Here is a 16,640-nt window from a genome sequence, read left to right on the forward strand (position 1 = left end):
TTTATTCTGAATGAATGTCTAAGACTTGCGATTATTTTTCCAAGTGTTCATAATCCAAAGTTAATGTTGTGGACAGTGATAGGATTTGGAACAGTCTTTGCTCCTTACAGAGTGATTGAATATTTCGAGAAATTTCACTAACATGACTGTGTTTTAACTTAGAATTCCTCAAGTGGCAAATATTAACAAGTGATTGAGTACAGAATTAACTTGAACTTAGTGACTACACCACTAACTTACAATTTCGTGTGTAGATAATTCTATAAACTGTGTAAATATATTGTAGATGATGGGCTGTAGACTGTGTATTTGAACTGTGCATTTTCAATTCTACGAACGTTCGAACTAAGAACTGTACATTTTTCAACTCTACGAACATTCGAACTAAGGACTAGTGATAAATGATCAATCTCACTTTATTTTTTCATTAATATGCTTGAACAAGATTAACTTCACGAGTGAATGATTCTTATTTTATTTCAATACAATTGATTTCATTGAACAGTGTTCAGACTCAGAAATATGTCGTGTGGAATAACTTCATATTATGCCAAGTATCACAAACTGTAGGCAGCTATTTATTAGGTTGACGTTATTGACATTCGACAACAAGTTTCAAGTGGCCATTCATTTTATGAGTTTAATTTCCGCCTGTTAAACTTATGTGCTTATTCGAGCTTAGTGACAGTTTGCCACATAGAATTTATTTCAAACGATTAATGACATAACACGGGATAGATTTCAGTGACATTCTGCCATGTGATAATTCTTCAATTATACAGTTCTTACGTGTTATGAAACTTGTTAAAACCATTGCTATATCTTTTTCTCATCTGTGCAGAAGTCGCTTTTCGCATTAACACGTCCAAGGTTTAACGGTGTTCGTACACGTTTATCATTTACGTGGCCTGTTTCAACGCCCTTACTTCTACACCGCATGGATCTTGTAGACATCGCATGGATCTTCTAGAAATTCGAGATCTTCAAGAACTTCCATCGAGGGAGGAAGGGTGGTTCAATGGTGCAGAGAGGAGCGGAGCAGCCGGAATTCTGGGACATCGCCAACCCTAGGACGAGGAAAAAACACTTCTCACTGTTTCTTCTGTACAGAGGTGATATGATTTTGAACTTATTAATAAACTCAGAAAAACTTAGAAATTTCTTTCAAAGAAAAACCCTCTCCCTCTGTATGCACTTCAATCAGAACGGTACACGCCCTGCGTTTCTCATTCTCATCAAAGTACCATATTTACCGTTACAATACTGCGATATGAATGAAAGACAGCATAGTAAGCAGACATTATCTGAGGTTTGCTAACATCATTTCTTCAGGTTTCTCGGTAATCTTATCACTCGAAACAGTTTCTTGCGCGGTTGTTGTGTATAAACGTGCAGCTCAATTTTGAGCCTAAATGGAATTCTAACATTTTCACTGACTCTTTGATAATATGTATATATACATGTATGGATATATCACATAGTGCTAACTTTTTAGTGTGTAAAGTGATAGCGTTAAAAACATTTTTGAAATATTTATAAATTTGCTTCCCTACGTAGATTGTAACCGTGGTTTATACAAGTTTCTTCAGTCAATTTCCTTGCTTGTCTATATGATTCTATAAAAGCTTTTTAGGGAAAGTATGACTCAATCTTATAAATGGCTTTCCAAACGCTAGGTTTCTCGACACCTGGAGGCAGTCAAGAATCCTGCATGGGCCCAGTTGATCAAACAGAAGAATATACAGGGGACGCAGTCGGGGAACAACCCAGTCTAAACGAAACGTCTAACAGGTAATGTCACTGATGACCTTTTAGAATAGATTTTAAAATATACGTGAATATTTACAAGGTGTCCCCTAACTGCCGTCCACTGTGTGCAAATAAACTGGCAAAATGAGAGCGTATACGCATATAGACACTTAAATTATTTGGTGTTGTATGTCGTATACGATCTTTACCTTTCTTACATTTACATTAAGTAGGATTACTTGCTTCCGTTTCAGATCTTCCATTTAAAATTGGCTTTCTTGTATTCATAACATCATCACAGCGCATGAGAGGTTTTATATTTGGTTTACTAACATTCAGCTTTGGTTGTTGCATTGATCTAATCGACGGAGGGGTTAGCGTGGGCTTGGGCCGGAGTAGCATATGCATGCGCCACCCATGACGGCGTGTCATTAGCAGAGGCTTTCGATCTGTAACCTCCCTTTCACTCTACTGGTAGCTTGCACAGCGTCCATTTTATGTGGACATACCTTGCCACTGGCAATGGTGAAACTGATGTCGGTTCTCTCGGCATATGTTGATGAAGTTACCATTTACATGCATGATTTTTTCAGTAATGTTACAAATGTCTGCAGTAATATTCCGCTGCGGTTGCTCTATAGTGTGACGATTTTTTTTTCAATTTGTTTACGTCACACTGATGCAGGTAGGACTTACACTGATGATGGGAGAGGAAAGGGATAGGAGTGGGAAGGAAGTGACCCTGTGGCCTTAATTAAGGCACAGCACCAGTAGGGGAGACCAGCCAAATTGATCCCTCTAAGGTAAATTTATGCATATAATGCATGAACATCACAGTACATTAAGGAAAATAACACATATGTTTAGGTGCATATATTAGCTATTATTAAGATTCTTTGAATTTTATAACATAAATACAAAACATAATATATCCATATGCAAATTTAGTTCAGAGAATCATTTTTCCCCGAGGCCTGGGGCAATAATATCCTTCTTTTTCTTAGATAGTTCTTTGTACTTGCCTTAGGAATTACTTCAACAATGTATACCCTTTGCCATATATCTGGAGCAATTTATTAAATATCTGGGAATAGCACAGGAACATAGAATTCTACACAAAGTTAAATAATTCAGAAATTGTTTTATCCATTTGTTTATTCATCACTAAGTGTGAAATAAAATGTTAAAATATCGTTTTCAAGAACACGTGAAATCTATATATACCGTATATAAAATAACTTGTCCTGACTGACTGACTGACTGACTGACTGACTGATTCATCGTCGCCGAGCCAAAACTACTGGACATAATGAAATTATATTTTGGGGATACATTTATAGTACAATGTAGGTACTCGCTAAGGGGGATTTTTTGATATTCCGTCGCTGAGGCGGTGAAAAGGGGGGTGAAATTTTAAAATGATTGTATCTATATCTCAAAACTTTAAAAGTTTACAGATGTAAAAATTGATATTTAGAATCTCCTTTAAAAATAAGCAAACACGCATTTTTTTGTTTTCGGGAAATCCCAATAGGAGGGGTGAAAAACGGATTGAATGCCTTTAATGAGGGCACTTACATCTCAGAAACTGAAGATATTACAGACCTGAAAATTGGTATTTGGGATCTCCTTTCAAAACAAAGAAACACGTATTTTTTTGTTATTTAAAAATCCAATTAATGGGAGGGTGTGAACTTTTAATATAAGTGTATCTATATCACAAAATTTCAAAAGTTTACAGATGTAAAAATTGGTATTTAGAATCTCCTTTAAAAATAAGCAAACATGTATATTTTTGTTTTCGGTAAATCCCAATAGGAGGGGTGAAAAGGGTGAAAAACGGGTTGAATGCCTTTAATGAGGGCACTTACATCTCAGAAACTGAAGATATTACAGACCTGAAAATTGGTATTTGGGATCTCCTTTCAAAACAAAGAAACACGTATTTTTTTGTTATTTAAAAATTCAAATAATGGGTGGGTGGAAAGGGGTGAACTTTTAATATAAGTGTATCTATATCACAAAATTTCAAAAGTTTACAGATGTAAAAATTGGTATTTAGAATCTCCTTTAAAAATAAGCAAACATGTATATTTTTGTTTTCGGTAAATCCCAATAGGAGGGGTGAAAAGGGTGAAAAACGGGTTGAATGCCTTTAATGAGGGCACTTACATCTCAGAAACTGAAGATATTACAGACCTGAAAATTGGTACTTGGGATCTCCTTTAAAAACAAAGAAACACGTATCTTTTGTTTTTGGAAAATCCAATTAATGGGCAGGTGAAAATGGGGGTGAATTTTTAAAATGAGTGTATCTATATCTCCAAATTTTAAAAGTTTACTGATGTAAAATTTGGTATTTAGAATCTCCTTTAAAAATAAAGAAACACGTATTTTTTGTTTACGGAAAATCCCAATAGGAGGGGTGAAATGGCGTGAAAAATGGGTTGAATGCCTTTAATGAGGATACTTATATCTCAGAAACTGAAGATATTACAGACCTGGAAATTGGATTTTGGGATCTCTTTTAGAAATAAAGAAACATGTATTTTTATGTTTTTGGAAAATCCAATTAATGGGGGGATGAAAAGGGGTGTGAATTTTTAAATGAGCGTATCTATATCTCAAAATTTTAAAGTTTACGATGTGAAATTGGTATTTAGAATCCCCTTTAAAAATAAAGAAACACATTTTTTGTTTTTGGAAAATCCAATTAATGGGGGCTGAAAAGGGGGTGAATTTTTAAAAGGATTGTATCTATATCTCCAAACGTTTAAGGTTTACAGATGTAAACAATGGTATTTCGAAAATCCGTTAAAAATAAAGAAACACTTATTTTTTGTTTTCGGAAAATCCCATTAAGGGGGTGAAAAAAGGGGAAAAGGGGTTAAACAAATTTTATGAGGAGACTTATATCTCAGAAACTGAAGATGTTACAGACATGAAAATTGAAATTTGGAATCTCCTTTGAAAATAAAGAAACACGTATTGTTGCGTTTTGGGATAATCCGATGAATAAGGGGTGAACAGGAGTGACAAACGGGGTGAATTCTTAAAAGGACAATATCTGCAAATTATCTCAGACACGCAACATGTTACAGATTTGAAAACTGGTATTTGGAATTTCCTGTAAAAGTAAAAAAACCATAAGTATTTTCTTTCTTTGGATAATCCACTTAAGGGGAACTGAAAAAGGGGGGTTAATTTTTAAAATTAGCGTATCTACAGTATGTCTCAAAACCTTAACATGTTGCAGACGTGAAAATTGGTATTTGGAATCTCCTTTAAAAATAAGGAAACACGCATTCCTTGGTTTTCGGAAAAACCCTTAGATCTAAACTAAATGTTACAGACATGGAAACTGCTGACAGTTACGCAGCAGAAAGAAAAATATACCAATAAGCCATTATGGAACGTACGAGAACATTTTAAATCCAATATCACATTAGAAAGTGTTTCATCAAGAAGTTTGTTCACGAACAATATTATCCTATTGACAATTACGCAGCAGAAAGAAAAATATACCAATAAGCCATTATGGAACGTACGAGAACATTTTAAATCCAATATCACTTTAGAAAGTGTTTCATCAACAAGTTTGTTCACGAACAATATTATCCTATTGACAATATAAAATTAATGCCAATACATTTGTATAAATGTTACTCCAGCAACGAGAACAAATCAAATCTCCATAACATAGACAATTATCAACTGCAGAAAATTGTCAATATAGTTTACGAAGTTTTAACGACAATCATACAAGTTAAGCAACATGAATGAATACAATTAGCCAGATCTCAAAAGTTTTTTTTTTTAACAATTTAAAAGATGTTCACCAGATGAGTTTCGTCAATAAAATGTTAGATAGATTTTTAGACAAAAAGTTTTAACTTAAAGACATAATTTTATTGCTGTGTGACTTTTAAAATGTTATAAGATTTATCAATTAGTTTTAAAGGAATAATCTTGATCCAAAAGAATTGTTTCATGATCTTATACAACCTTAAGTGAATGATAGTTGGCTGATGAAGCTCACGAAAAAGGAGCGAAACATGTACCATATAAACATCTTAATAAATATGTAAGTTTGTACTATGTTTTTTTTGTATTGAATAGGTGGTAATTAACAAAATTATAAGAATTTGTATCACAAGTAGATCTTCAATACGGACAAAGAAGATGAAATTTATAACCTGCAAGTCCACTTAAGTCGGGCAAGGTGTGGAAAGAAGTGAAGCAGAAGAAGAAGAAGAAGTTGAATTATTTTATGAGTATACATTTATCTTAAAAGCTGAAGGTGTTGAAAACGTACAGACATGAAAACTGGTATTTGGAATCTCCTTTAAAAATTATGACCGATCTCGATAGCTGCAGTCGCTTAAGTAAATTGTAAAAAAGTAATAAAAATAATGATGAAACACGTATTTTTTGTTTTCGGAAAATCTATTAAGGGGCTGAAAGAAATTGGAAAAGTGCGTGAATTTTTTAAATGAGTTACCGGTAATTCTACATTATATGTAAAAATACTTAACATGTTAGAGACAAGGAACTTGGTTTTTGGAAAGTTCTTTAAAACTGCAGGAACATGTAGTTTTTGTTTCCGGAGAAGGCACTTACCAGGGGGTGAAAAGAAGTGAAAAATGAAAGAAGTGAATAATTTTTTTGAGGACACTTATATCTTAAAAACTGAAGATGTTACAGACGTGATAATTGGTATTTGGAATCTCCTTTAAAAATAAAGAAACATGTATTTTCGTTTTTGGAAAATACACTTAAATGGGGGTGGGGTTGGGGGAAGGTCTGATCAATGGGTTGAATTCTTTTTATGGGGATACTTATCTACATCTCAAAAACTGAAAATGTTACAGATGTGGGAATAGGTATTTTAACCTCCTTTAAAAATAAAGAATCATGTATTTATTTTTTCAACTTGAGAGAAGACTGTTTCTCACATGTACACTTCTATGTCGCGTGGTCGTCTTGGCCCCCAAAGGTAATACCACAAACACGGTTTACAAAGAATTTCTGGTGTAAATGAAACTCAATTTTTGGGTGAGTTTTTATACTTCAGGAATTTTCAGATAATGTCTCAGTATAATGGCGAGGAACGATTTTGATCAAATTACGAAATCCACGTGAGCGAAGCCGCGGGTAATTGCTACTAATAAATAAAGAAGGATTACTTTAGACATTATCTTCCTACTGCTTAGCATGTACCCTTTTCTGTAAGGCCTACACTTAAGCCTATCACAAATGGAATAATAATAATAATAATAATAATAATAATAATAATAATAATAATAATAATAATAATAATAATAATAATAATAATAATAATAGAGCATCACTATGCCCCGAGGCCTGGAGCAATACGATCTTTCTCTTTTCTTAGATAGTTCAATAACTTTGTACTGGCCTTAAGATTTACTACAACGATGTATACTCTTTGCCGTATGTTTGGAACAATTTATTAAATATCTGCGATTAGCAGAGGAACATGATATTCTATGCAAAATGAAATAATTCAGAAAGTGCGTTATTCATTTTTTTATTCATCACAAAGTGTGAAAATAGAATGTTAAAATATCGTGTTCAAAAACACGTGAAATATTTTTTTTTTTAAAGGATAATTTCGGTCATGTATCTTCCTACTGCTTATAGTGTATTGGCCTACAATTAGGCCTACGACAAATGAAATAATAATAATAATAATAATAATAATAATAATAATAATAATAATAATAATAATAATAATAATAATAATGGGGCATTAGGATCCGCCTGGGGTATAATGATCCCTTCGACTGAGGTTTTTTCCCCATTTGTTCCTATCGCAAAAACACAATGCAATGCCTAAATGCTATATAATGAGGACGAAATGAGGCGTCAGCTTGCAATTGCATTTACTTACATACTCGTGATTAAATTCTGTTATACACTGTGGGCCACAAAAAAAATACAAAACAATCACTTACCTTAGATCAAGATGACTTGAAAGAACGTTCTCATGTCTAAAAGTTTCGAAACTAAAGCTAAACAGACCTAACTAGCAACAGAGATATGACCTCAACTGAAGACATAGCATTTGAATTTTTCACACGAATCCTCTTAAGGTAAATTATTACCAATCGAGCAGATATTAACGATGATCGTTTTGCCTCCGGGGATAATTTTTCCTTGGTATCCCCTATTTGCGGTATGTGAAGATGCAAAACAACAGAAAGCTTTATTCAGGGCCGACATTGGGGTTCGAACCCACTATCTCAAGCATGTAAGCTGATAGCTACGTGACGCAAAATGCGCATCCACTTGCTCGGTATAGTGTGAAAATTATTCCCATATTATTGTTTAGTATTCCTCACAAATAAAAGTCACGCACTGAATGATCAGGGGAACAAGGGGACCACAATCCTTCAGAAATAACCCTGTCTGACAACATTCTGAAAAACGAGATGAGTAATGTTTAGCCAATATGGCGTCCGTGTCCAATTACTGTAACATGTACAAAAAAACGATGGACTTTATTATTCGCCTTGCAGTTACAGAATACGTTACGCGTACTTTTTCGTCATGCAATGGCACGTCATAAATTCATCGAGGTTTCTCTGTACTACAGTATCTTCTGTGTAACTAGGTGAACATGCAAATGAATCCATTTCTCATCAGAAATAAAATTATCAAATGTGGACCAACAGTGCCGTCAGCAATGTTTAGTAATGCATAATTACAGAAATTCACGCGTGTTTCATTGCCACGGGGACGTACTGTAGTTCATGGACGATACTCACCCTCTAAGGTTTCAGTTGGGAAGTTTGGTAGTCGTATGGACCGAGGCTTTTGAAACACCAGATTCCATGGTAGAGATTTATTCGCAAAGCATGCAAACTATCTACTGATTCTGCCACATTTTCCCTTAGACAGACCTTTTGGTTTCGGCTTAGGAATTTTACCATTTAGAGACTCCGTGTTTATTAGGATATTTTCAAGAAGTCTAACAGTTTCTCTACCTGGAATTTGAGCACCAGGGAATTTCACATGAAACTGGCTACTCACCACTCTACAAGAGTCACCTTTTACATACACAACGTATACTACATAACAATTATTTATTCAAGATTGCAGTATATTAATTTCATTATTATCCACGATAATTAACTGTTAATTCACGCACAGACTGAATGTTAAGACACTTGTAAAATTGTTACACCACCTGATGAAGCATATCAATGAAAGGGAGTGAATTTAGTAACATCACGCTCCACGATCGAGCGAATAACTGAAAGGGACACGTGCGCGGGACTGCGAATTTCGCGCGGGCGGGCGTGCTTCAAAATGCTTCCTTGCTTATTTAGCATTGTTGATTATTTTGGTACCAATATTTTCAAAACATGAATAGTTATTATAGTCCGACTCGTTGGCTGAGCGGTCAGCATACTGGCCTTCGATTCAGAGGGTCCCGGGTTCGATTCCCGGCCGGGTCGGGGTTTTAACCTTAATTGGTTACATCCAATGGCACGGGGGCTGGGTGTATGTGTTGTCTTCATCATCATTTCATCCACATCACGAAGCGCAGGTCGCCTACGGGTGTCAAATAGAAAGACCTGCACCTGGCAAGCCGAACCCGTCCTGGGATATCCCAGCACTAAAAGCCATACGACATTTCATTTCAATAATAATTATATAATAATAATAATAATAATAATAATAATAATAATAATAATAATAATAATAACAACAACAACAACATACATTTATCTTCATTATAGACTATTATGTTTTTCAGCGTTCAGTGTGCAAACCTCAGTAAATTCACTAACTGCCACCACAATTCCCCACTTGTAACTACAGTAGTTACATGGCTGCATTTAATTCTATACATCTTATCTTTAAATTGTTAGAAACTGAATACTACCATCGTCGTCTTTGTCTCCCTCTACTTCTCTTACCCTGCTTAACACAATCCATTGTTTTCCTAGGTAACCTATCATCCTCAATTCGCCTCATGTGACCCCACAATTTGAAACAGTTTATGCGTAGAGCTCCATCCATCGAGTTATTTCCTAACTTTCCCTTTATTTCTTCATTCCAAGTACCCTCCTGCCAATGTTTCCACCTGCTTGCACCAGCAATCATTCTCACTACCTCCATGTCTATTACTTCTATTCTACCTTATCCCGGGCTGAGTGGCTCAGACGGATGAGGTGCTGGCCTTCTGACCCCAACCTGTCAGGATCGAAATTGGCTTAGTCCGGTAGTATTTGAAGATGTAAAAATACGTCAGCCTCGTGTCAGGAGATTTACTGGCATGTAAAAGAACTTCTGCAGGACTAAATTCTGAATCCTCGGCTTCTCAGAAAACCGTAAAAATGTAGTTAGCCCGTAATAGCATTATTTACTTCTGCCTTATGAATAAGATATTCTGAGTCCACCCAGATTTCCTCCTGTATAGCAAAGTTGGTCGGAGAACAGACCGATGTAAAGATAGTTTCATCCGGAAGCTGACTTACTACTTGCAAAGTTCCATTGATTGCAACTGCGAGGTCACTGCGTTACCTTTACAGCACCTTGATTCAATCTCACTTACTATGCCATCATCCTGCGAGAACGCACATCCTAAATAATTGGAAATTATCTACTTGTTCCACCTTTGCATCCCCAATCTGACATTAAGTTTTCTTGGATTTCTTACCTAATGACATCAAGTTAGTCTTGGAAAGGCTAATTTTCTTACCAAGGTGATTGCACCTATTAACAAGATCCAAGATTTTAAACTGTAGGCTTTCGGCAAAATCTGCCATTAAGACCAAGTCGTCAGCATGGGCCAAACTGCTTATTATTTTTTCATTTAACTGAATACTTCCCTACCACTTAATACCTTGTAAACTATGTAAACTACGAACAAAAATAGTGAAAAATTACAGCCTTGTCTATCTGCTGCAAGAACCTTGAACCAAGAACTCATTCTACCATCAATTCTCACTGCAGCCCAATTGACTACATACATGCCTTAGATTGATTTTGGTAATCTGCCCTTAACCCCATAGTCCCCCAGGATGGCGAAAACTTTTTCCCTCGGTACTCTGTCATATGCCTTCTCTAGATCAACAAAACATAAATATAACTGTCTTTTCCTCTCGTAGCAATTATCAGTTCCCTGGCTCATACTGATAATATGATTCTGACAGCCCCTTTCTGGTCTGAAACCACACTGGCCTCAACCTCCTCTCGACTACTGATTGCACCCTCCCTTCCAAAATTCCAGTGAACACTTTGCCTGGTTTACTAATCAATGAGATACTTCGATAGTTGTTGCAATACTTCCTGTTCCCTTGCTTATAAAGTGGTGCAATTACTGCTTTTATTCAATCAGAAGGTACCTTACTGACATTTCCTGCTAATCTTATTACTCTATGAAGCCATTTCATCCCTGCCTTCTCACTATATTTCACCATTTCAGGTCTAATTTCATCTATTCCTGTTGCTCTACCCACTTCTCCAAACGTAATTTCACCAACACCATTGTCCTCCTTTTTATGAGCTCCTTTGTTCACCAGAAAAATGTCTTCTTACATTGAGAACATTTTAAAAATATTCCTTCCTCCTGCAGTGATTCCCTGGGATCTATTATGAGTTTACCTGATTTACCCCAAAACACTATTCATTTCCTATTCACTCCCTTTCTAATAGTCTTTATTACTGTCCAGAAAGTTTTCCCTGCTGCTTGACATAACCATCCCAGGTTATTACAGAAATTTTCCCACGATTTCTTCTTTTGTTTATTTTTTTTTCTGCTCTTTTCCTTTCATCTACATACAATTCCCCATCTGCATCAATCCTTGCTTGGAGCCATTCCTGATATGCCTTCTTTTTACGTGTACAAGCTGCTCACACTTTATCATTCCACCACAATGTACACTTTTTCCCCATCATTACACACGGTTGTTCCTAGGCATTCCCTTGGTGTTTCTACTACAGCATCCCCGTATGCCAACCATTATCTTTCCATATCTTAAACCTGCTTACTGTCGATTATTTGGAACTTTTCCCTAATCATATCCATGTACCTGTGTCCAATTTCTTCTTCCTAGAATTTGTCTATACGTATTCATTTGCAGACAGATTTCATTTGTTTCTATCATAGGCCTAGAGATACTTTCTTCACTACAGATCATATTGTGGTCCATATCATCGAAACATACCTGGAAAAGCTGCACATTCCTAACAGATTTCCTGAATGCAAATTCAGTTGAGATATGATCTACTATGAATCTCATGCCCCTGCCCTCCCATGTATTGCGTTTTTTTTTTGTTTTTTTTTTTTGGCTTTCGGTCTTAACAACCATTTAGCCAGCTACAAGTTTGTATGTGTCTGATTGTTAATTATGAATTGACTTTGATGAATTGAATTTATACATTTACGACGAACACAAACACCCAGTCCCCGAGCGGGAGAAATTAACCAGACGAAGTTCAAATTCCCGACCAGGCTGGGAATCGAACCCGAAACACCAGTGACCAAAGGCCAGCACACTAACGATTCAGCCATAGAGCTGGACAGCGGTGAATAGCTTTATGCGTGAAGAATGTATTCGTAACTGACTGCTAAACCCATACTAACATGGAAGTCCAGCAAACACTTCATGTGTAGCGGTGATTATCCTTATGCTTGAAAAATGTATTCGAAAATGCTAAACCCACACTAGCACAGAAGTCCAGCAAAACCTCCCCATTCCTATAAGCTCCCATACCTTCTCCATATTTACCAGTCACCCTTTGCTATCCTTCAGTTCTATTTCTAACTCTCTCACTGAAATCACCCATTAGCACTATCCTGTCTTTACTGTTGACCCTGACTACGATGTCACTCAATGCTTCATAAACATTGTTAGCTTCATCCTCCTCTGCACCCTCGCATGGTGAATACACTGAAAATTCTTGCCCTAATTCTTCTAAATGCCAAATCTACCCACACCATTCACTCATTTACGTTCCTTACAAGAACTGTACGAGGTGTGTTCAAAAGAAAGACCGAACTGTGGCTAGAAAAACTTTATTATGTAGCTTACATCATTTCACAGACTGTCCCCTTCAAAATAGTCCCCTGCACTATCAACAGCGTGTTGCCAATGTTTCTTCCACTTTTGGAATGCTTCCTGGAATGCACTTTTTTTGATGGCACGAAGTTGCCTCGTCGCATTCTCTTGATCTCTTCAATGTCTTGGAAACGATGTCCTTTCAAGGTGGTTTTCAATTTGGGGAATAAGAAAAAGTCTGCTGGAGCCAAGTCGGGAGAATATGGCGGATGGGGCACAACAGGAATTTGGTGTTTTGCCAGATAATTGCGGACCGAGAGAGAGGCATGTGCTGGCGCATTGTCATGGTGCAACATCCAGGATTTGTTTTCCCAGAGTTCAGGCCTCTTCCTGCGCACAGCATCTCTCAAATGCGTTAAAACATTCTGATACAGTTCTTTGTTCACTGTCTGGCCTCGGGGTACAAACTCGTGATGGACAATGCCTTTCCAATCAAAAAACACAATCAGCATCACCTTGATGTTTGAACGACTCACTCGTGCTTTTTTCGGTCGAGGAGAACCTTTCCCCACCCACTCTGATGATTGCCTTTTGGTTTCGACATCGTAACCGTACACCCACGTCTCATCTCCACAAACGTTTTCCCAACTTTGAAGCAGAACTTCACGCACACGCGTTGTTCCTCAAGCTGTTTCATTATAGAATTCGACGAAGATGTGACACACGCAATCACTTCAGAACTCAACTGATAATGCAGGCAATGGAATGCGGAAAGCAGCGGTCTGTTGTCAGAAGTTGCCGCTAGGCGCCGCCACAGTCACAACTCGCTCAATGTTGCGGTTTGCGCGCAATTTATAAAGTTCGGTCTTTTTTTGAACACACTTCGTATTGCATGCAGTACTATTTCTCATGTACTGTCCTAGCCTACACTCTGCCCTTCCCTTTCAGACACCCGTCAAGTAAAATTCATAATCTCCTATCTCTTTCTCCTTATCACCCCTTACCAGCATATCATTAACTCCTAACACATTCAGATGCATCATCTTAACTGACTCAGCCAGGTCTATTTTCTTTCTTCCTTCCATAAGCCCCAATCATTCTTATACCCCCCCCCATGGCGCAACAGCCCCGAAGGGCCATGGCCTACCAAGCGACCGCTGCTCAGCTCGAAGGCCTGCAGATTATGAGGTGTCGTGTCGTCAGTACGACGGATCCTCTCGGAAGATATTCTTGGCTTTCTAGAGAGGGGCCGCTATCTCAGCGTCAGATAGTTCCTCAATTGTTATCACGTAAGCTCAGTGGACCTCGAACCAGCCATCAGATGCAGGTAAACATACCTGACCTGGCCGGGAATCAAAACTGGGGCCTTCGGGTAAGAAGCAGGCACACTACCCCCTACACCGCGGGGCCGGCTCCATTAATTTTGATAGCTCCCTTGAATTCCATTTCATTCGCCAAGTTGTTTCCAAGGAGTCCCTCAACTGTCAAATGGGAGTGGGACTCTTGTTACTCCCATACGTGCGAGGCTTGCTTAAAACGTTCTGAGGGTGCTCAGTGAAAAAGAGCAGGATGCAACCCTTGCTTACATATAGTCCCAGTGAGAATTTCTCCTGTAACGGGTTATGGGCCATCGGTGAATTGTACAGTCCTAGCTGCCTAAACACAAGAAGGGCTATGACTCAGATTATATGTCCGGCATGCCCATTCCCATTCCATAGCAACTGGTATCCCGTCTCTCATGACAACCCACTAGGCCACTCAGCTGTTGACCATGGTTCATAAACTAGGATGTACTACAGTAACCCAGACCGCGAACCAATAATAATAACAATAATAATAATAATAATAATAATAATAATAATAATAATAATAATAATAATAATAATAATAATAATAGCCTAATGACACTTGTACGCAATTTAATTGGCTGAATAGTAAGAGTACTAGCCTTTAACCTGGTGGGCCCTGGGCTCGATACCCGACCGGTTCAGTGATTTCAACCGCGTATGGTAATTCCATCATCACGGGGGCTGGGTGATTGTGTTGGTCCTCATACACATATTCTTAGATCACACCACACTACAAAAACCACAGAAACACCCATTGTTGAATACGTCCATCAAAAAAGGTTTGGCGTCAAGAAAATAATCCCCCAAACTCGGTGCCATTGATGAAGAAGTAGGAATTCCTTTTTCAAAGCAGTGAATCCCCACGCGCCACCACTGATAACAGAAAAACGTTGTCATATTTAAGGACACTCTGTTACCCATCGAAGGTGCTAGTAAACCGTGTGCACTCAGGGTGAGTGTTGGATACTGACTTTGTAACATTATACCTTATGAATAATTATATTTTCCTTGTGCATATTGCTGCATTTGAAAGATGCTGTATTTTTACATCAGTCTCTTGGCAAAAGCTAGAGAAAACTATCACTTTTGTTAAAATCTCAGTCTAATGTATGACTTTGATAGTAGAGAAGCACTTGAACACACTGGCGTAGCCAAGGGGGGGCCCAGGGGGCAGGCTCCCCCCCAAAATTTTTCCAGAAACTAGAGCAAGGATCAGCCGTTGTTTTATTTACGGTACAAACAACTTAAAAACTTACACCGAAATGTTAAATTAACGTAGCGACAAAGAATCTGCTAGCAAGGCTCAGTAGGGCCATACATGATTCTCTATATTTGTACTGCTTGAGTGAAAGGAAACCACTTAGGATTGTGATGCGCAGGGATATTTCCCTGTAGAGGCCTCAGTATTGGGAATATAACCGTGTGTTGACAAATGTCAAGAGATGAGGGAAATGGCAATTAGCAAGGGATTACTTAGTAGGGGGCTGGAACGTGACCACCGAGATAATGGGGGCCACGGCCAGAAACAGTTGCAAGCTTACAACATTGTATCAGCTTTTTTACATCGGTCCGGGAAACAGCAATATCCTAGAAATCCTATGGTTGTACCGTGGTTGAGAGATATTCTGTGTTTGAGTTGCAGCGTTGGGAGGACTGTGACAGGATTGTGAGCTGCATGTTTGTTCCTCATTTTGTGCCATATAAGTTATTTTTTTTAAGATGGACCGCTTTGTCATAAAGAAGCCAAACTATGTGCATTCTCGGTAAGTTATGAAAAAGTTGGGGTTTTTTATTCTAACAGTAGCAAGACAGATCACGGATGCATGCCTAAGTTCTATAGGTAGGCCTGTATATTTTTTCAAATGCCCGGGGACTGATTGGAACCTCAAATGCACTATCAAAAGTGCGGGTAACTATTTTGTTTTAGTGGGCGTGATAACTCAGTTCCAATGGTTCTATCTTTTCATCAAGACGCCCAAGGCTTGAATCGCAGTCGATGCATGAAACATTTTTAAAATGGGAAGTCATGTTCTATTGATTCAGCTTCTACTTGAAACACTAGATCCCGTCCCTTACCTTTCTTTAGTACTTTTGAGCCATAACCGCATCATTTATGGTGGTGAATTTTGAGTGTCCGACCATTTTTCGGGCTTACCTTATACCTTAAATGGTGAGTGGATGCAGTGATGTACCCACAAAATAATTTCAGTGGGTGGATTATAAGTCCAGGTCAGTAGCGTGGATACAACTTTTCCTTGGAAGGGGTTGAGAAAAGGTTTTTTTTATTTTTTATTTAGAATTTGTTTCACATCTTATGGCGACAATGGGAAAGGAAAGGGCTAGGAGTGGAAAGAAAGCGGCCGTGGCCTTAAGGCGACACTCCGGAGAGATTTTTACCTAAAGCATGGATTTTCACGAAACTTTGTGGAATGTCATCTACATAAAAGTAGAGATACCATGAACTTTTTCTCCATATACAATTAATAGTTTTTGCAAAATACATTTT

The sequence above is a fragment of the Anabrus simplex genome, chromosome 2 (assembly GCF_040414725.1).
Source record: "Anabrus simplex isolate iqAnaSimp1 chromosome 2, ASM4041472v1, whole genome shotgun sequence".
In the NCBI taxonomy this organism is placed as follows: domain Eukaryota; kingdom Metazoa; phylum Arthropoda; class Insecta; order Orthoptera; family Tettigoniidae; genus Anabrus; species Anabrus simplex.